At 44.3% G+C, this 22,495-nt stretch overlaps 1 long non-coding RNA gene across 2 annotated transcripts in view; it reads left to right on the forward strand.

Annotated features, from left to right (window-relative positions):
* The first annotated feature begins 5,455 nt into the window (after positions 1 to 5,455).
* The window catches only part of LOC148136809 (uncharacterized), a 40,466-nt gene continuing 23,426 nt past the window's right edge, over positions 5,456 to 22,495 (forward strand). The window contains exons 1-3 of one of the 2 annotated variants that reach the window (XR_015754502.1): positions 5,456 to 5,637; positions 5,746 to 5,852; positions 17,633 to 17,718. This is a non-coding gene — a long non-coding RNA (uncharacterized LOC148136809). The remainder of the gene's footprint in view (positions 5,638 to 5,745; positions 5,853 to 17,632; positions 17,719 to 22,495) is intronic. The other variant, XR_015754501.1, reaches the window with a different exon arrangement.

Consider the following 22,495-nt stretch of genomic DNA (forward strand, 5'->3'; position numbering starts at 1 on the left):
TCAATCTAAAATGAGGAGTCGTAAGTTTACAATAAAGGGAAAGCTGGAGGAATTACTTCTCTTCGAGGTTGGTGAATCTGTGGAATTCACTACCTCAGAACAATGTGGATTCTGGGACATTAAGTAAAGTTAAATATGAGATACACAGGTTTTTAATTAGTAATGGGTTGAAGAGTTAAGGAGAGCTGGCAGTATTAGTGTTAAGGCCAAGATGAGATTAGCCATGACTGTATCAAATGGCACAGCAGGTACAAGGGGTTGGATTGATAATCCTGCTCCTAATTCTGATGTTCTTATGTTCTTATTTCAAAAGGAGGAAGTAAGAAGCATGGACTAATTCAAGGTGTTTAATGGGCATGGTATTGGAAAGACTATGGTGAGAGGCTGTTTGATTTGGTGAGGTGAGCTACAATATCTCTACAGTAATGTCAGCAGACCAGCTGGGCCAGGCACAGAGAAAAGACCGTGATGTCTCCTTTGCAGCATCTTTCCCCACCTATCCATTTCTAGTTTCGACCTTATTCCCTCCTCCCTAGCTTTCAACTTGAAGCTCCTTCACCAAAAACCTTGCAGCCTCTTTCTCCAAACCCACCATTGCTGAATCCCCCACCATCAACATTCTGGAGGTTTACTGTTGACTAGAAATTGAAGTGGACTAGCCATATAACTACTGTAAATAAACCACTCCCCGAATCTCTGAAGTCAGTCCACCATCTACAAGACACAACTCAGGAGTGCAATAGAATATCCGCTACTTGGCTAGGTTTGGGTGCAGCTCCAAGAACACTCAAGAAGCTTGACAGCATCAGGAAAAAGCAGACTGCTTGATTGGCACCACATTCACTCCCTCCTCCACTGATGCCTAGAACAGCATTATGTACTATCTACAAGATACATTATATCAATTCATAACACTTCAATAGCATCTTCCAAACCTATGACCAATGCCAACTAAAATGAAAAGGGAAGCAGATTCATGAGAACACCACGTTCTACAGGTTCCCTTCCAAGCCACTACCATTTGGAGTTGAATATCTTTCAGCCTTCCTGAAGTGTCATTGAGCCAAAATTCTGGAACTCTCTCCCAACAGCACTGCCAATAGGCCTACAACCCACACAGACTGCAGTGATTCATAAAGGGAGCTCACAACTATCTTCTCAAGGGCATTTGAATGAGGCAATAAATGTTCGCACAACCAGTGACACCCACATTCCACAAATTAATTAATTCCTTAACGCCTCCTCCTTCCTTCCACAACACTCCCACTCAAAATCAGCTGCGCTGTGGAAACACAAGCCTTGAGCAGCATGTGGTAGCCTACAAGGAGACCCAAGCCACATTCAGGAATCTCTTGAGGCCCTGACCCGTGCTCAGAAAGGGGTGGTCCTGAATGAATAATAATCCCCAGCGATTCACACAACGTAATTAACAGTGAAGCTATCAGTTGCCAACTTCTTCACGAATAGATTGGTTGGGACACGGGATGAACGGCCAGAGTAAGTGGTAGATGCAAATACAATTACAACATTTAAAAGACATTTGGAGAGGTACTTGAATAGGAAAGGTTGAGGAACTTGGGCCAAACACAGGCAAACTGCACGAGCGTACTTTTTGAAATTTGGTTGGGATGGATGTATTGGACCGAAGAATTCATTTCCATGTTGCATGACTATGATTATATTGTTTTCAGCCACGGTAGTATTTTGCAATTGTCCTAAACTATGGTGTAATTGAACAAGTCAATGGAGGCGTTTGGCACCAGGGCCACAGTACTCTATCGATAAGGTGTTGAGTAGTAGCTGCAATTTAGTGGGCATTTAATAGACACAATAATGGAGAAGTATGCAAGGAAATTACTGTAGGTGTTGGAATCTGTACTGAAAACAACAAATGCTGGAGCTGACAGCAGGTCAGGTATAATCCATAGAGACCAAGCAAACTAACGAAGCGTCATCTGGACTCAAAATGTTAGCTTGCTCTCTCCGTCGAGTTTTTAAAAGAAGTTCATGGATGAGAGTGTCATTGGCTCGGCAGCATTCATTGTCCATCTCTAATTGCTCAATGGGCAGCTAAGAATAAAGCTCATTGTTGTGTGTCTGGAGTCACATGTAGGAAAAACTACGTAAGGATGGTAGCTTCTAACCTCAAGCATGTTGGTGAACCAGATGGGTTTTCCGAAACTCAACAAATGATTCATGGCTATTGAGGGAGTGCAGCGTAGGTTCACGAGGTCAATTACTGGAATTGCGGGACTACCTTACACTGAAAGACTGGAGCGACTGGGCTTGTATACCCTTGAGTTTAGAAGACTGAGAGGAGATCTCATTGAGACAGATAAGATTATTCAAGGATTGGTCACTCTGAAGACAGGAACATGTTTCTGCTGAAGTGTGAGTGCCGAAACAGAGGACGCAGCTTAAAAATACGGGGTAGACCATTTAGGGCAGAGATGAGGAGAAACTTCTTCACCCAGGGAGTGGTGTCTGTGTGGAATGCTCTGCCCCAGAGGGCAGTGGAGGCCCATCTCTGAACTTATTTAAGAAAGAGTTGGATAGAGCTCTCAAGGATAGTGGAATCAAGGATTATGGAGATAAGGCAGGAACAAGACACGAATTAAGGATGATCAGCCATGATCACATTGAATGGCGGTGCAGGCTCGAAGGGCAGAATGGCCTACTCCTGCATCTATTGTCTATTGCCTCTTGTGATGAGATTTTTAATTCCAGATATTCACTGAATTCAACTTCCACCATTTCCTGTGGCAAGATTCAAACCTGGCTCTCCAGAATGCTGAAAAATGTGTTGCTGGAAAAGCGCAGCATGTCAGGCAGCATCAAAGAGGCAGGAGAATCGACGTTTCGGGCATAAGCCCTTCTTCAGGGATTAGGATGGTGTGCCAAGCAGGCTAAGATAAGAGGTAGGGAGGAGGGATTAGAGGGAGGGGCGTTGGGAATGTGATAGGTGAAAGGAGGTTAAGGTGAGGGTGATAGGCCGGAGAGAGGGTGGGGGCGGAGAGGTCGGGAAGAAGATTGCAGGTCAAGAAGGCGGTGCTGAGTCCGAGGATTGGGACTGAAATGAGGTGGAAGGAGGGGGGAAATTATAAAGATGGAGAAATCTGAATTCATCCTACAAGGAGAGGCGAAGAGAAAGGTGAGCCACCCGTGAGTAACAAAGGCAGTCAAGGGCAGTACCCACAAGGAAAAGAATGACACAGCAGCGGATGACTAAAAAGACAGAAAAATGAACATGTAATTAAATTGACAAGAAACAAAAATGAAAGGCAAGAGTTATACAGGAATATAAAAGTTGAGTATCTAAAGTCAGCATAGAACCCTTGGAGGTTCTGACTCTGTAATTGATAATGGGTACAGGGAAACAGCAGATAATCTAAGCTGATATTTCACATTGGTCTTCATGAAGGAGGATACCGTTATCATCCCAAAGGTAGCAAATAAGCAAGTTAACCATGGGGAGAAAAACGTCATAACAGTCTTTGTCACAAGTGCCAAAATATTGACCAATTAATTGAACTAAAGGCAGACAGGACCTCATGGCCTGGATCAAAGATCTTTGAGGTAACTGGCTGCAGAGACATTCAAGGCATCGATTGGAATATTCCAGAATCAGGGGAAACAGGGAGCATCCAGTAGATTGATCAACTGTCCAAGAAGGGAAGGGAGACAGAAATCAGGAAACTATAGACTAGTAAGTTTAATATCTGTTTTGGTAACATAGCAGAGTCGAATATTAAAGTATGAAAGAGCAGGACATTTAGAAAAGCTTATCATTAAACATGGTAGACTTGGTTTTGTGAAAGAGAAACTATATTTGACAAATTTGCGACAGTTCATTGAGGAGACAACAAGCAGAGCTGATAAAGGGCAATCCAATGATGTTCTGTATTTGGATTTTAAAAATGCAAATGATAAGGTGCTACACAAACGTTAATTGCATAATATAGGAGCTCACTGTATCGGGGTAATGTATTTGCATAGACTGAGGATTGGTTAACCACACTGGCTGTTCCTGAGACCTCATTTGGAGTACGATATATAATAATGCTCCTATATTTAATAAAGGGTAAAACAGCATTGGAGTCCATTCAAAGAAAGATTCACTTAGGTGCTTCGAGGATGAAAGGATTGACCTATCAAGAATAGATAAACAGTTTAGGTCATTATTCAATAGAATCTCGACAAATAAGGGGTGATCTTATGGAAACAAGAATCTGAGGAGCTTGACAGGGTAGATGTTGACGAGATCTTCGAGCACCAGTGAAGTTACAAACCAGGGAACATTACAGAAGGGAACATTCATTTTTTAAAAAACAGTAAAGAATTTTTACTCTCAGTGAATGGCTAGAATTTTCTAGCCCAAAGAATTGTGAAAGTTAAATGTGGTAGGGGAATGGGTCTGCTTGGGTTACTCTTCGGAGGGTCAGTGTAGCTTCTTGGGCTGAAGAACCTGTTTCCACACAGTAGAGAATCTATGATTATATCTCAAATTATTTTAAAAGAGTGCAGATAGATTTTTGAAATATTGAGCAGTTGAGGGCAATGCGGATCAAGCATAAAAGAGGTGTTGAAGCCTGGGTTGGCCCAGCCATGATCTGATAGAATGGGGGAAAAAGCTGATGGGGATGAATGCCCTACTATTGCTTCAATTCCATGAGGCTCCATTTCATGCTTTTTGGCTCCAAACAAGACCGTGATACAATGTGCTAAAGATCTCAGATGTTGTGAAAAGGAGTGAAAATGGGGTGTTATGTACTGATTCAGATGGCACTGATTCATCAATCACAGCTATGCAGTCATGAGTAGGAAGGTAATCCCTCCATGAATGAAGGAAATCTACTGCAGAGCTCACACAAAGGGAATTCTTACACTCAGTAAACTCTCCCATCACATGACCCAACATCTCAGCAAAAACAGGACGTACTGCGCATACTCTAGCTAACAAACGTACCCCGGGTGTTTGATGTCAACACCGGACCAATGAAAGGACGTTGGCGGAGCTGGAGGACCTGGCGGGGCGGTTTGGTGTCCATCCAATCAAAGTGAATGAGGGGCGGAAATAGACTAAACCACGTGATCACCCTCGCGCGCGGTGCAGAGTCACTGAAATGAATGCTCGGGAAGTTATGGAGCGAAATGATACGTTAAGGAAAGAAATAAACAGAGGGAAACTGGAGGAAAACTGTGTTGCTATGAACAGAGAGGTTTTGCAAACATGTTGTGCGCGTCGAAAAACGCACATTTGAACGTCCCAGTCCCGTGTTTTCAGTAAACGGGGAATTGCCTCAGGGCGCTGACATCTTTATTCGGGGCAACGATTCACTGAACACGTGCGCGGCCGCCATATTTGTAGGGGGCAAGGTGCAGCCATGCGCATGTGCAGCCTTTCCCTGGGAGAGAGTCATTGTGATCATAGCAGCTCACACTGCTCTGATTCACTTCTGGGATCCAACATGACCACTTCGTCGTAGCTTCCTCGGTCTGGAACCATGGATGTATTTTTGGTCTGTTTTGTACTGTAATATTACTTTTATAGACCCTTTGTAAATGAGTTTTTCACTGCAGCCCAGACACTGACCATGTGCTGCTCTATTACCAGTCAAGAATTATTTTTCCAAATAAGTAAGTGCATTTTCCTTCCATTTCTGACTATCAAATTCTGCACCATTTTCATTCCCTCTAATCTATATTGCACTCCCTGAAACATCAACTGTGTTTCTCCTTCCACAGATACCAGTGATCAATGCCAAAGCCCTGTTGCCCGTGGAGAGGGTGATGTTTAACTTTCTTGTATAGCTGCAGCTGGTATGGTATAGGTGTTCCCACAATGTGGCGAGGTAAGAGACATTAAAGATTATTCATTCAGCAACAGTAAAAATTTGAAGATAATGTCCAAATCAACAACGGTTTGTATTATTATTATCATGCTTATAATTTCATAAAAAATATTGTTGAGAACTTTAGACATAAAGCCAGAGATGAATATATTAGGTCAGGTGACCAAAAGCATTGCCAAAAAGCAGGTTTTGATGAATGTCTTAAAGATGAAAAACAGACCTATGAGGTTTTAGTTGAGAATTCCAGACAATGTTGCTTTAGCAAATGTGGAAACAGCCACACAGATGAAGCAAAGAAGTAACAAATTATTGGGAGTCTGATGTGGTTCTGTTCGCCGAGCTGGAAGTGTTTGTTGCAAACGTTTCGTCCCCTGTCTAGGTGACATCCTCAGTGCTTGGGAGCCTCCTGTGAAGCGCTTCTGTGGTGTTTGCTCCGGCATTTATAGTGGCCTGTCCCTGCCGCTTCCGGTTGTCAGTTTCAGCTGTCCGCTGTAGTGGCCGGTATATTAGGTCCAGGTCGATGTGTTTGTTGATGGAGGTTGTGGATGAGTGCCATGCTTCTAGGAATTCCCTGGCTGTTCTTTGTTTGGCTTGCCCTATAATGGGAGGCGTTTCGTGGCTAGTTGATGTTCATGGATGCGGATCGTTAGCTGTCTTCCTGTTTGTCCTATATAGTGTTTTGTGCAGTCCTTGCATGGGATTTTGTACACTAAATTAGTTTTGCTCATGCTGGGTATCGGTTTGGTCATGTATAGGACAAACAGGAAGACAGCAAACGATCCGCATCCACGAACATCAACTAGCCACGAAACGACACGACCAGCTATCCCTCATAGCCACACACGCAGACGACAAGCAACATGAATTTGACTGGGACAACACTACCAATATAGGGCAAGCGAAACAAAGAACAGCCAGGGAATTCCTAGAAGCTTGGCACTCATCCACAAACTCCATCAACAAACACATAGACCTGGACCAAATATACCAGCCACTACAGCGGACAGCTGAAACTGACAACCGGAAGGGGCAGGGACAGGCCACTATAAATGCCGGAGGAAACACCACAGAAGCGCTTCACAGGAGGCTCCCAAGCACTGAGGATGTCACCTAGACAGGGGACGAAACGTTTGCAACAAAAACTTCCAGCTCGGCGAACAGAACCACAGCAACGAGCACCCGAGCAACAGATCTTCTCAGAAACACTGGGAGTCTCGAAGAAAATGGGTTGTCGAGGTCTCAAAGGGTGTGTGGTGCGGGGAGTGAGGGATGATCACAGCCAGGAAAAAAGTCAAGAGTGAGAATTTTAAATTGTTGTTGCTTATTAATATGATGTTGCTTATGAATAGGTTGGATGAACATGTTTGGGGAGAAGTGAGCAAGTGGGCGACAGTTTTGGATTTTCTTGAGATTATAGGGAGGTTGAATTTGGGAGGCTGGCCAGGAGTGTGTTTGGATCTTTAAGTCTGGAGATAACACACAATGGATGAGAGTTTCAGTATATTAGCTGAGATGAGGGTGTAATCAGCTGGAAATAGTGGTGTTGGAGTGTGACTGGGCTGTCAACTTCACTCCATCTCTGGGATTCAGCTGGTTGTCAGGTTAAGAATCAGGGCTGTAACACAATCGGGAGCTGAGTGGTCCCGGTGGAGCCTAAAATGAGTGTCGCTCAGCTGGCTGTTGCTGAGCACCTGCTGATTGATAGCCCTGTTAATGACATTTTCCATCACTTTACTGCTGATCGAGTGTGGACTGACAGACGGAAATTTTCTGGGTTGGATTTGACCTGTGATTTTGTGTTGAACATCCCTGGGAATGTTCCACATTGTCGGTCGACGCCAGTGCTGGAGCGGTCGGTGGCTTGGTGGGAGGCAAGTTCTGGAGCACAAGCTATCAGTATTATTGCCAGAATGTTAGCAGGACCCATAGCCTTTACACTATTTGTCCACTACTTGATATTACTCAAACTAAATTGAACTGGCTTAAAGCTCACATCTGTGTCGTAGGGAATCACTGGAGAAGGCTGAGATGGATCATCTCATTTTGCATCTGGCTGAAAATTACTGCAAATGCTGTCATCTTATCTTTTGCATGGATGTGTGAGACCCCTCCATCAGTAAGGGTGGGGATATCTGTAGTGCTTCCTGCAACAAGTTGTTTTATTGTTCATTACCATTCACAACTGGGTGTGACACAACTGCAGAGCTCCGATCTGATCCATTGGATGTGGGATCGCTTCGCTCTATCACTTGTTGCTGATGTTGTTTGATATGCAGATGGTCCTGTTTGGTAGCTTCACCAGTTTGGCACTTCATGTTTATGTCTGCCTGGTGCTGCTCATGGCATGCCCTCCTTTTTTGTCAATTCTGATGTGTGAGTGCGGGATTTACAAACACATGAGATTACAGATTGTGCTGGAGTACAGTTCTGCTGCTGTTGATGTCCCACAGTGCCTCACAGGTATCCAGTTTGAGTTCCTACATCTGTTCGAAGTCTGTCCCAATTATCACGGTGATAGTACCACTCAACACAATGGAGAGTACTCTCAAATTTAAGGACCCTACCAACTCAGTCAGTAATCCTGCTGCTGAGTTACTCTTGGTGGAGGACATTGAAATCCTGTACCTAGAGTACTTTTGACACCATTTTACTGCCTCAGTGCTTCCTCCAAGTATTGTTCAACATGGAGGAGCACTGATTCAATAGCTGTGGGAACACGGTACGTAATAATCAGCAGGAGCCATGAGACCTTCTGGTGTCCAAAGTCAATGCTAAGTACTCCAAGGGCAAATGGTTCCTGTGTGTACACCACTGTGCCATCACCTCTGCCTGGTCTCTCCTGCTGGTGGGACAGGACATATTCAGAGATTTCAGGAGAAAGTGAAGATTGCAGATGCTGGAAATGAGAGTCGAGAATGTGGTGCTGGAAAAGCACAGCAGGTCAGGCTGATGAAGGGCTTAGGCTCGAAACATCGATTCTCCTGCTCCTCGGATGCTGCCTGACCTGTTGTCCTTTTCCATCACCACAATCTCGATATCTAAGGATGGTGATGACCGTGTCTGGTCATTGTCTGTAACTGATTATTCCATGAGTTTGACTTTGTCAGGCTGTTCATTGACTAGTCTGTGTGACAGCTCTCCACATTTTGGCACAAAAAAAACCAGATGGTAGTCTGGAGGATGTTGCACGGTCAAGAGGGCAGATTCTGTGGTTATATTTCCTAATGCCTTGTTAGATGCCGAGTGGTCGATCCAGTTTAATTCTTTTGTTGAGACTTTGCAGTGATTTATACAGTGAGTAGCTTGTTGGGCGACTGTCAGGTTGGCAGGATTTTTTCCGCCATTGACGATGGTTCCGCGGAGATCAGGAGATTCCTAATTCCAGTTAAATTTTACTTGAATTCAGATTCCACCATCTGCCGAGCTAGGATTCGAACCAGGACTTCAGTGGTACATTTTAATATTCTGAATAAAAGTTAAATACATCAGGTTTGTTCACACAAATTAAATATCACTAACCCTGGTTTTGTTTCTTTGTAAACACTGCCCATCATCCTGTCTCCTTCATCCTTCCCTCCAACATCAAGAGCAAGGAGCACATTGAGTTTCTCTTTCACTAAGACTGAGACAATCCGATCAGCCACCTCTGCTGCTTCTCTCCCTCCCACTAGCACACGGAGCCAAACTATCTCGGATAACGGTTTTCAGTAGCAATGGAGCTGGGGTGAGGTGGAGACAAGCAACGTTTTAGAGACTGGAATTTCTGGTGTTTGGGATTGTGTAGATGTCTGATCAGAAGGTCACCTTGGGGTCATATATGACAGCAGGATTGAGAAGAGTGTGGTTCTGCCTCAGATAGTTCCCAGGGAGAGGGATAGGCACAGCAGTGTGCCTATCTCACGTGGTGTTCCTGGTTTTTGTCCCAAAGTTACATCTTTCTCCAGTTTCTTGTCAAGCCTTATCAGGGCTCATCTTGACCTTTTACCCTCGTCTCTCTAAATTCCGAACATTACATCTCTGTTTCTTCCTCCTCCTCATCACTCCGCCTCGCCAATTCACAGATATTATTCCTTTTTGTGTTTGTCTTTTCTGGTTATGTCCTTCTCTTTCATTCTGCTAAAAACTAATATTTGACCTCACCATCGTTGGAAAATTCTGTTCCATCTCCACTCTCCCTTTCAAGATTCATTGCATTTGATGTACCTCTATCCTTGGCTCCTCCTGTATCTCTCCTACATACTGCCAGGAGGTGACATCATACAAAAGCACAGTGTTGGCCTTCACATTTACACTGACAATGCTCAGCTCTCCCTCCCCATCTCCATTGCTCCATTGATACTCTGTTATCAAACTGCTTACCACGTTCCCACAACTCGATTCGCTACACTTTCCTCAAATGAAATGTTGCAATGGTTAAACCCATTGCCTTCAGTTGCTATTTCAAATTACTTTCCCTTACTGCTGTGCCTATCCCTCTCCCTGGGAACTATCTGAGGCAGAACCACACTCTTCACAATCCTGCTGTCATATATGACCCCAAGGTGACCTTCTGATCAGACATCTACACAATCCCAAACACCAGAAATTCCAGTCTCTAAAACGTTGCTTATCTCCACCTCACCCCAGCTCCATTGCTACTGAAAACCGTTATCCGAGTATGTGTTGCCTTAAACTTGACGAATCTGAAACAGAAACCTTGATTCAGTAACTGACACAGAATCTGGTTCCAGACTCCCCTCCCAGTATTTACTCTCAGACACATCCTCGCAGTTTCTATCCTGTCAAACACCTTAGGAATCCCATATGTTTCAACAAGATCACCTCTCATTCTCCAGAATCAAGTGAGTAGATACCCAACTTGTTCAGCATTTGCTTAAAAAATAATTCCTCCAAACCAGGGATCATCCCAGTGAACCTTGCCTGAAATGCCTCCAATAAAGTGACAAATTTCCTTATCTAAATGGACCAAAACTGCTCTCATTACTCCAGATACGGTGCTCTCACCAGCACTGCATAAAGTTACTCTCAGGTTACTCCAAACTCTCATACTGAAAACCCTTGAAACAAAACATTCCATTCCCCTTCCTAATGACCTGTTGTAACTGTGTGCTGGCTTTCTGTGTTTCCTCACAATTACACCCAGCTCCCTTTGTGGTGCAGATTTCTACAGTTTCCACCGTTTAAATAGCACTCTTCTTTTATTGTGTCCTCCAAAATGACCAATTTCCCTTTTTGCCAAATTATACTCCATCTGACAACTTGTTGCCCACATCTCCTGTGCATCTCTCTCTCTTCACAATCCTCTGAGAACTTTACAGCTATGCCTTTTCGAGAAGATTCCCGTCCCCCCACCCCCATTCTTCTAAACATTTACTGGGAGCACTGGGAAGTGTGCAAAGTTGCGTTGTTTTTAGGGATACTCTGTGGGATGACTGGGAGGAGCTTGCTGCCCATTGGTCAGAATGGACACAACTTGCCCATCAAGCTGCATGAGCCTTTCACACCCCATGTCTTATTGATGAGGCACAGTGGCAGCACGGAAGGAAAGAAAAGGAAGAAAATCCTGCTCTCCACATCTCACTAACACTGGGAACATTCTGTCCCATGTGCCAAATATCTGTCCTGTTCAGTCACCTGAAGTCCCAAGGTGGAAACTACTAGAAACCCACATAGATTTACCCCTGAATTGACTGCTGGTCTCCACGAGGGTAATGTGTCCAGTCATCCTGGGACAGGAGGAGGGGATGGTGTGAGTTTCTAATATGAACTGACAGTGACAGACTTTATAAACTTGTATTACAGGATACTACAGGTAGGCATTCAGATGGTAATCTCAGTAATTGTAATGCCAAACCCTGACAGAATTACAGAATTCATCAGGGCCTGGATATTTGCATTGTGTGTGAGGATTATGTTCCAGCTCGAACCCGATTTCTGCATAAAAGTTCTCTTCTGAATCAGCCCATTCTCTTAATAGATCTCTCCAAACCATCAATGTGTCCTCTAACCCTTGTATAATGAACTGATGGGTGTAAGGTTTATTATTATAACGTGTAACTTTTCTGAACCCCTCTCTCACAGCTCCCATCAAGTTCATTTGCTACAAGGAGAACAATCTATTTCCCCAAACCCCTGATTGCCCAATGTCTCTTTGTCTCTATAAGATTCACCTCAGGATTGTGTTGGAACAGTCTCCACTTGCCTGCATCAGTGCAACCCCAAAAATATTAATGAAAGTGAACATCCTCCAGGACAAAGCACTGTGCTTGAGTGGTGTCCCAGCCACGAACTTCAGCATTCTCTCTCTCCACCCCTGAGGCACAGTGACACTGTGGAAAAGGTAAAGTCAGCATTGTCCTAGCAGGTCGTACGACCGCTCTCTCGTTATGGAGAGATGTAGGGTGGTGGTATGACCTGAAGGTTACCACAGTCCAGGCAAAGAGAAAGGTTGAGAAGGAGAGTCCATCTATTGTAGATCGATATTATCTATGTATCAGCAACAACTATATCATACCAATGAATAATGAAAAAGAATATCCAAAACACTCCACTAAAATCCCCCATTCCTTGAACCATCCTGGTCAATCTCCTGTGCGCCCTCTCAGGGACCCTGCCATCCTTCCCAATGTGTGGGCGATCTCTGGTTTGCACTGACCCAGCTGCTCTTTGTTCTTGTGGGTGATGTCATCATTGAGCAACAGTTGCACTAAACCTCACTTTTTTGAAGAGTGGGAGACACAGAATTGCCAATAGCATTTAAGACATATTTAGGTGCACGCTTGCGATGCCAAGACAGATAACGCGATGGACCAAGTATTGGAAAATGGATTAGGATAGTTAGGTGGGAGATTTCGTTACTGGCACAGACTCAATGGACCACAGAGCCTTTTATCTGTGCTGTAAACCTCTAGATACTTAATGTAGGAATATGACAGGCCACATTTGAAATTAGGCCAGAAAAGGCGATATTAGAACAGAATGCACATGATAGGTCTATGTGTTTGGGAGGAAAGTGAGAGAGAGATTTATGAGGAAATTCTGGAGCTCGGTGCAGGAATCTGAAAGGGCCGTCATCAAGTGAGGAATAAAAATGGACTCTCCTGAAGGCTGGAGTCAAAGAAAGGCACATGTAGTAGAGATTTGAGAGACTGGAGGGGATTAGAATTAGGGGTAGTTCTGATCCTGTGCCCACACCTCCTCCCTCACCTCTATCCAAGGCCCTAAAGGAGCCTTCCACATCCATCAAAGTTTTACCTGCACATCCACTAATATCATTTATTGTATCCGTTGCTCCCGATGTGGTCTCCTCTACATTGGGGAGACTGGGCGCCTCCTAGCAGAGCGCTTTAGGGAACATCTCCGAGACACCCGCACCAATCAACCAAACCACCCCGTGGCCCAACATTTCAACTCCCCCTCCCACTCTGCCGAGGATATGGAGGTCCTGGGCCTCCTTCACCGCCGCTCCCTCACCACCAGACGCCTGGAGGAAGAATGCCTCATCTTCCGCCTCGGAACACTTCAACCCCAGGGCATCAATGTGGACTTCAACAGATTCCTCATTTCCCTTTCCCCCACCTCATCCTAGTTTCAAACTTCCAGCTCCGCACTGTCCCCTTGACTTGTCCGGACTTGTCCGACCTGCCTAGCTCCTTTTCCACCTATCCACTCCACCCTCTCCTCCCTGACCTATCACCTTCATCTCCTCCCTCACTCACCTATTGTGCTCTATGCTAATTTCTCCCCACCCCCACCCTCCTATAGCTTATCTTTCCACGCTTCAGGCTCTCTGCCTTTATTCCTGATGAAGGGCATTTGCCCGAAACGTCGATTTTGCTGCTCGTTGGATGCTGCCTGAATTGCTGTGCTCTTCCAGCACCACTGATCCAGAATTTCCTATTAGATACCTGTCTAAATGACTTTCTCGTAGAATCCCTACAGGGTGGAAACTGGCCATTTGCCCAACATATCCACCCACACCCATTCCCCTACGTTTACCCCACACTAATGCACCCAACATACGCATCTCTGAACAGTGTAGGCGATTTAGCATGGCCAATTTACTCGTGGGAGGAAACCCACACAGACACGGGGATAATGTGCAAAGTTCACGCAGAGAGTCGCTGGAGGCTGGAATTGAACCCGAATCCCTGTGTTGTGAGCCACCGTGCTCCCCAGCAGTTGTAATTGTATTCACATCTACCACTCCTCTGGAAGTTCATTCAACACATTAACCAGCTCAGTGTAAAAAAAAATCTCCAATGTCTTTTTAAAGCCTTTTCTCCCCTCATCTGTAATGTTATGCAGCCCTCTCTTGGATTGCATCCCCTCCTGGAAAGGGCCTCTAATGAGGTCACCCCTCAACCTCCGACACTCCAGTGAAAAGAAGTCCCTGTGTCTCCTTATAACTGCAACCATCCATTACCATCACCATCACCATCCTGTTTAATGTCTTCTGAATCCAATCCAATTTAATGATATCCCTCCTCGACCGGCACAACCAGAAATGGGCACAGTAATCCAGAAGAGACCTCCCCAACATCCTGTACAGTCTCAACATAACGTCCCAACTCTTATACTCAAAGATCTGAGAAATGAAGGCAAATGTGCTAAACACCTTCTTAACCACCCTGTCTACATATGACACAAATTTCAAAAACCTGAACCCTTAAGACTCTTTGTTCTTTATCACTTCTCAAGGCCTGACTTTCAATGTGTAATTCCTGCCCTTATTTGTTTTATGAAAATGTAATATCTTGCATTTATTCAATTTAAACTCCATCTGCCACTCTTCAGCCATTCACCCAGTTGATCAAGATCTCTTTGGAATCGTACAAAACCTTTGTTGTTTTCCACTTTAACATCATTTTTCGTGTCACCCACAGACTTACAACCCAAACTTTCCATATTCTCATTGAAATCATTCATATGAATGGCAAATAAAAGTGGACCCAGCACTGATCCCTGTGGAACACCGCTAGTCACAAGCCTTTAGTCTGAAAAACAACCCTCCACTATTTCTCTCTCGCCTACTATTTCAATTCTGACTATCACTGATCATTCCATATCTCTCCAAATAAATGTATCCTATCCATCAGAATCACTTGCAGCAACTTACCCATCACTAAAGTCAGACTCACAGGCCTCTCGTTCCCAGGCTTCTCCTTATATTCCTTCACAGACAACGGTACAACATTGGCCACTCTCCAGTCATCAGACAACTCAGACGCCATTTTTGATTGTACAAATCTTTCCAAAAGGAGCCGACAATTTCGTCCCATCCAAAGTGTTCCCCTGCTCTCACTTCAATTACCTACCCTGCTTATTAACTGAGAAAAAGTCAGGTTTCGCTCCTTCTCTGACAGGAACATTTACATATTGATAAAGAAAATGTTCTTGAACTCATTTAAGAACATAACTTCGTCACCAATTAAATCTTTCACACTATAGTAGTCCCAGTCAATATTTGGAAAATTTAATTCACTACTATTACAAACTTATTATTCTGCCATATTCCTGAGTTCTCTCTGTACATTGTTCCACAAGTTCCCTCTGATTATTGCAGGGTCTATAGTGCCATCGAACAAGGTGATTTTTTTTGTTTATTTGAAAGCCTCTGTGAGCACAGCATTTCAAAAACAAAGCTGTCTTCCACGATTTCAGTTTTCCTTGTGAATATTCAGAGGATGTGGGTGTCACTGACCAGGCCAGCATTCATTGCCCATGCTTCATAACCCAGAGGGCAATGAGAGTCAGCCGCATTGCTGTGCGTGTGGAGTCTCACGTAGGCCAGAGCAGGTAAGGATAGCAGTTTCCTTCCCTAAAGGACTTTAGTGAACCAGATGGGTGTTTCCGAACAATCGACAATGGTTTTATGGCCATCATTAAACTTTTCATTACAGATTTTATTGAATTCAATTGCCACTATTTGCCATGGTCGAATTTAAGTCCAGGACCGCAGAACATTACCTGGGTGTCCAGATTACTCCTCCAGGTGACAATACCTTTTAGGTGATCGCCTCCCCTGATAATGATGTTAAAAATAAAAGATCTCCTTCTATGTTTGTAATTTGAGGAAATGAATTAAGACATCTCCAAAGACTTCTTCAAAAATCTAGCGAAAATAATCTGTTTGGGGAAACAAATCGTACTTTTTTGAAGGTTTTTTTAGATCTGATTAGTTAGAATTGACAGTGCAGCAGTCTGTAAGGTCTGTAAAAACAGTAAGTAAGTTAAAGCTTTATCAATGTTTCCTTTTACAGAGTTTGCATTTCATAACCAGTAATTGCTACTCAAAATCATCAAAAAGACTCAAAGTGCAATTAAATTCAATCTATAACAGATGAGCACTAAGAGTTAATATACGACTGCGTTCAACAGCCTCAGCACTAAAATGGTCTCTCTCCCTCTCTCGTGTCCTTTTGAACTCTCAAGCAAACATTTCTTTTCTCTCTGTGACAGCCCCGCTTGCAAGGGCTAATAAGAATCCATTATAATCGGCAGCGACTGACCGTTAATTACAACGCATTTGATAGTCCCGATTTTCGTTTCAGGGTCAGATTCAAACACTGTCATTACTTTCACAAGGAAATGCCTGTTAATGTTATCACTTGGTGTCCTGTTCACACAGATACACCGATACTAAGCCAAATGTTCTTAATTGCCTTACAGCATCGTGTTATCATTTGCTGACCCCAGGTGTCAATATCTTTTGCATTCTTAAAGTTCACCCCTTTTCTGAGCCCTTCTGCCTGTCTATTTTCTAGTGCAGTAAATGTATTCAATATTTCAGCATTACATTTTAGTCTTTTTTTGTGAAACTAATAAATTAAAATAGATTTCCTTTTATTTTATGGAGAGGTAGCAAAACGTCTGATAATTCTTCTTCAAGCTGAAAAGTTTAAGCAGTGATTTCGAACAGAAGCAGATTTGTTTCCAAGATACTTAATTTACAGAGTGACCGAGATATAAATCATTTAACACTGTCACAACTTTTAGTAACTAATAAAATTAGCAAAACATGAAGGGTGAAAATGTGAAGATTATTTTATTTGGTAAGTTCTGAGCATCGGGAACAGTTTGAATGGCAGCTGCATGCAGATTCAGAAGTTATTCTTAAAATGGTTTGGAATTTAACTTATTGAGGAACGATTTGGAGGGATATGGACAATAAGGAGAGGGATTGGGACAGATTTCCAGCATCTCCAGAGGGAGAGAGTACAGCCCCAATGATCTGAATTGCCCCCAGCCCTTGTGTTCTGTGATACTGCCCCATTTACTGTGAATGATGAAGTTCATACCAGGGCAGAGAGAGGGAGGATTCCACCACTCACCTCACAACAGGGCCCGGCTGATTGATGGTAGCTCAAGACCAATAGGATGTGAGTTGGTGTGGACAACACGTGACCAAGAGCCATGCAAGCGCAGTGTCACTGACTCATGTAAAGAAAACCCTAATCATGCAACGAAAAACGTCATTACTTGAACCAACCTGGTAAATCTCTTGTACGCCCTCTCAGGAACCATGCCATCCTTCCCAATGTGTGGGGAATCTCTGGTTTACACAGACCTAGCTGCTCTGTATTGCTGTGAGTGATGTCGTCGTAGAGCAATGGTTGCACTAAATCTCACTGTCTATAAGGGTGGGAGACACAAAAATCCCAACAATATTTAAGATGTATTTAGATATACTCTTGCAATGCCAAGGCAGATACGCCTATGGGCTATGTGCTGGAAAATGGGATCAGAATACTTATCTGGTAGTTTCCTTTATGGCACAGATCCAATGGACCACAGAGCCTTTTTCTGTACTGAAGGAATTCAAGACAATTAATATAGGAATATGTCACGCCACATTTGGAACCAGGTAAGGGAGGGGATATTAGAAAAAATGATACATGATTGTTTAATGTTTTTGTGAGGAAAGCTCATCCCAGCTCTTCCCCCTCCCCATCCCAGCACCTTCCCCCTCAACATCCCCTCCCCACCCGAGCACCTTCCCTCTCAACATCCCCCTCCCCAGCACAGCATCTTGCCTCTGAAAATCGCCTTCCCTACCATACCACCTTACCACTCAACATTCCCTTCCCAAACCACAGCCCCTTCGCCCTCAATAACTCCATCCCCAACCCCAGCAACATCCTTCTCAACATCCCCTTCCCCAACCCCAGTACCTTTCCCTCTGAACAGCCCCCTACCCACCCAAGCCCCACCCCTCACAACATACCACACTCCCACCCGATCAATTTCCCTCTCACCCATTCCCCTCCCCACTCCAGAATCTTCCCTCTAAACTTCCCTCCTTCCCACTACAGCACCTTCTCTCTCAACATACCCCTCCCCATACCCAGCACCTTCTCTCTCAACATCCCCATTCCACACCCCAGCACCTTCCCTCTCAAAATCCCCGTCCCCACCATAGCAACTTCCATCTCAATGTCCCCCTCCCACCCCAGCACTTCCTCTCTCAACTTCCACCTCACCCACCCCAGCTCCTTCCCTCTCAACATCCCCCTCCCCTGCCCAGCAACTTCCCTCTTCAGTTGCTATTACAAATTACTTTCCCCACACTTATGAGCCCCTCCCTCTCACTGTGAACTGTCTGAGGCAGAACTATACACTTCACAATATTGCTCTCATATCTGACCCCAAGGTGACCTTCTGATCAGTCATCACAAACATCAGGAATTCCAATCTCTAAAATGTTGCTTGTCTCCACCTCACCCCAGCTCCATTGCACTGAAACCTCATACCCATGTTTGTGTTGCTTTAAACTTGACGAATCTGAAACAGAAACCTAGATTCGTGACTGACCCAGAATCTGGTTCCAGACTCCCCCATGGTGGGACACACCACCTCAGTATTTACCCTGGAATATATGTTTCAATGAGATCACCTCTCATTCTTCCAAAATCCAGTGAGAAGTTTCCCAACTTGTCCAGCCTTTTCTTAAAAAGATACTCCCTCCAGCTCGGGATCATCCCATTGAATCTTATCTGAAATGCTTCTGATGAAATGTTATGTTTCCTTAACTAAAGTGTGCAAAGTTGCGATGGTTTTATGGGTACTCTGTGGGATGACTGGGAGGAGCTTGCTACCCATTGGTCAGAATGGAGATAACTTGCCCATCAAGATGCATGAGCCTTTCACCCCCCCCCCCCCCCCCATATCTTATTGATGAGGCACAGCGGCAGCACGGAATGAGAGAAAAGGAAGCAAATCCTGCTCTCCACATCTCACTGAATCTTGGAATATTCTGTCCCATGTGAAAAAGATCTGCCCTGTTTCGTAACATGAAGTCCCAAGGTGGAAACTCATACAAACCCACATAGATTTCCCTCTGAACAAACTGCTGGTCTCCACGAGGGGGGATGTGTACAGTCATCTTGTGCTCGGAGGAGGAGATGGTGTGAGTTTCCAATCTGAACTGACAGTGACGGATTTTATAAACTTGTATTACAGGATACTACAGGTGGACATTCAGATGGGCATCTTAGTAACTGTAACGTCAACCTCTGACAGAATTACTCAATTCACCAGGACCTGGATGATCACATTGTGAGAGAGTGCTGTGTTCCAGCTCATTCTCACTTGCTGCATAAAAGTTATCCTTTGAATCATCCCATTCTCTGAGTTGGTCTTCTCCCAAATCTTCAATATGTGTCCTTTAAATCCTTTTATGATGAGCTGACGAGTGTTAAGTTTATCATCTTGATGTATATGTCTTGTGAAACTCTCTATGACAGCTCCACTCAATTTTCTTTGCGACAAGGAGAACGATCACAGTTTCCCCAAACCCGTGTTTCCCCAATGTCTGTTTGCTTTCTATAAGGCACACATCAGGATTGTGTTGGAACAGTCTCCACTTGCCTGCATCAGTGCGGCCCCCAACACTATTAAAGAAAGTGAACATCCTCCAGGATAAAGCACTGTGCCTGAGTGGTGTCCCATCCACCAACTTCAGCAATCTCTCTTTCCACTCCCTAGGCACAGTGGCATCACTGTGTAAAAGGGAAAGTCAGCATTGTCCAACCAGACCATAGGGCTGCTCTCTAATTAGGGAGATATGTCTGCTGGTGGTTTAGCATGATGTTTACCACAGCCCAGGCAAGGGGAGAGGTTGGGAAGGAGAGTCCATCTATTGGAGATGAACATTTTTGCGCATTATTAACGCTGATGTCCTGCAACTAAAATCCCCCATTCCTGAACCATCCTGGTAAATCTCTTGTGCCCCGTCTTAGGGACCCTGCCAAACTTCCCAATGTGCGGGGAACCTCTAGTTTGCACAGACCCAGCTGCTCTGTGCTCCTGTGGGTGATGTCATCATAGAGCAACAGTTGCACTAAACCTCACTGTCTCTCAGGGTGGGAGACAGAAATCCCAATATCATTTAAGGTGTATTTGGGTGTACACTTGCGACGCCACTACAGATAAATTTTGGACCAAATATTAGAAAATAGATTAGGATAGTAAAGAGGTTGTTTTCTTTTTGTCACAGACAGTCCCGATGGACCACAGAGACGTTTTCTGTGCTGCAGACAACTGAGATGCCTAATAGAGGAATACGACGTGCCGAAATTAAAATTAGGTCTGAGAAGTTGATGTTAGATCAGATGAGACATGATTGTGTGATGATTTTTGGGAGGAAAGAGACGGAGAGGTTCAGGAGTAAATTCTGCTACTTTGGGCGCAAGAATATGATAATGTCATCATCACGGGTGAAATAAAAGTGAGGTATCCTTAAGGCTGGAATTAAAGAAAAGCACACATAGCAGAGCTTGGAGACACTCGAGATTGGAGGTAGGAGAATAATGAGGCTGGAAGAGTCCGGGAGGATTGTGAGTTTGAAGGATGTTAGAGATAGAGATTTTTGTGATAGCAGAGATAGTGTGGGTTTTGAGGCTGGAGAAGAATTAGATATAAGGAAGAGTTGTAAGGCTGGATGACGGGACAGTGATGGAGTTGTGAGAATACAGGAATTAACAGATAGTGAGAGTTAGTCATACAGATAAACAACACAGAAACAGACACTGAGATCCAACAAATCCATGTCTACTATCTTTTCAAACTGGACTAATCTCACCTGCCTCTACTTGGTCCACACCCATACAAAAATGTAGTTGCCCCAAATGTCTCTCATAGAATTCCATGCCCCTACTCTACACCCACCCTTGACTAATTCACCCAATGTACACATCCCTGAACACTCGGTGCAATTTACTATGGCCAATTCATGTAGCCTGCGGATGCTTTGGCTATGGGAGGAAACTGACACCTGTAAGAAACCCATACAGACACTAGGAGAACATACAAGCCCCACAGAGACTGTTGTCCCAGGCTGGAATCGGCCCCAGGCTGAGGTAGCAGTGCTAGCCACTGTGCCACCCTGAAATCGTAATTGTACTCACAGTTACCACTTCCTCTGGAAGTTCATTCCACATATGAACCACTGTCTGTGCAAAAGCTTTTTTTTAAAATTCTTAACATCTTGAATCGCGCCCCCTCCTGGAAAGGACGCGTGCTATTCACATTACATAGAATTTAGAACATAGAAAAATACAGAGAAGTACAGGCCCTTTGGCCCTCGATTTTGCGCCGATCCAAACCCATCTAACCTACACTAGCCCACTATCCTCCATATGCATATTCAAAGCCCGTTAAAATGCCCATAAAGAGGGAGAGTCCACCACTGCTACTGGCAGGGCATTCCATGAACTCACGACTCGCTGAGTAAAGAATCTACCCCTCGCATCTGTCCTATACCTACCACCCCTTAATTTAAAGCTATACCCCCTCGTAATAGCTGACTCCATATGTGGTAAAAGGTTCTCATGGTCAACCCTATCTAAACCCCCAATCATCTTGAACACCTCTTTCAGGTCACCTCTAAACCTTTTCTCGAATGAAAACAGCCCCAAGTGCCTCAGCCTTTCCTCATACGATCTTCCTACCATACCAGGCAATATCCTGGTAAACCTCCTCTGCATCCATTCCAGTGCCTCTACATCCTTCCTGTAGTATGGCGACCGAAACTGCACACAATACTCCAGATGCGGCCGGACCAGAGCCTTATACAACTGCAACATGACCACAGAACTCCACAACTCAATTCCTCTACCAATAAAAGCCAGTACGCCGTATGCTTTCTTCACATGACTCTTTACCTGGGTGGCAACTTTCAGACATCTGTGTACAAGGACACCAAGATTCCTCTGCTCATCTACACTACTAAGTATCTGACCATTAGCCAAGTACCCCATCTTCTTGTTACTCTTACCAAAGGGAATCACTTTACACTTAGCTACATTGAACTTCATTTGCCACCATTCTGCCAGCTCTGCAGCTTCTCTATATCCCGCTGTAACCTGCCACATACTTCCTCACTCTCAACAACTCCACCGACTTTCGTATCATCAGCAAACTTGCTCAGCCAACATTCTAGCCCCTCCTCCAGGTCATTTATAAAAATGACAAACAGCAATGGTCCCAAAACAGATCCTTACGGAACACCGCTAGTAACTGCAATCCAAGATGAAACTTTTCCATCAACTACTACCCTCTGTCTTCTTCCAGCCAGCCAATTCCTAATCCAAACCTCCAACTCACCCTCAGTGCCATACCTCCGTATTTGTTGCAGTAGCCTA

This window comes from Chiloscyllium plagiosum, unplaced genomic scaffold (assembly GCF_037043375.1).
Source record: "Chiloscyllium plagiosum isolate Xiang-an unplaced genomic scaffold, Cpla_swu_hap1 HiC_scaffold_45, whole genome shotgun sequence".
Lineage (NCBI taxonomy): Eukaryota > Metazoa > Chordata > Chondrichthyes > Orectolobiformes > Hemiscylliidae > Chiloscyllium > Chiloscyllium plagiosum.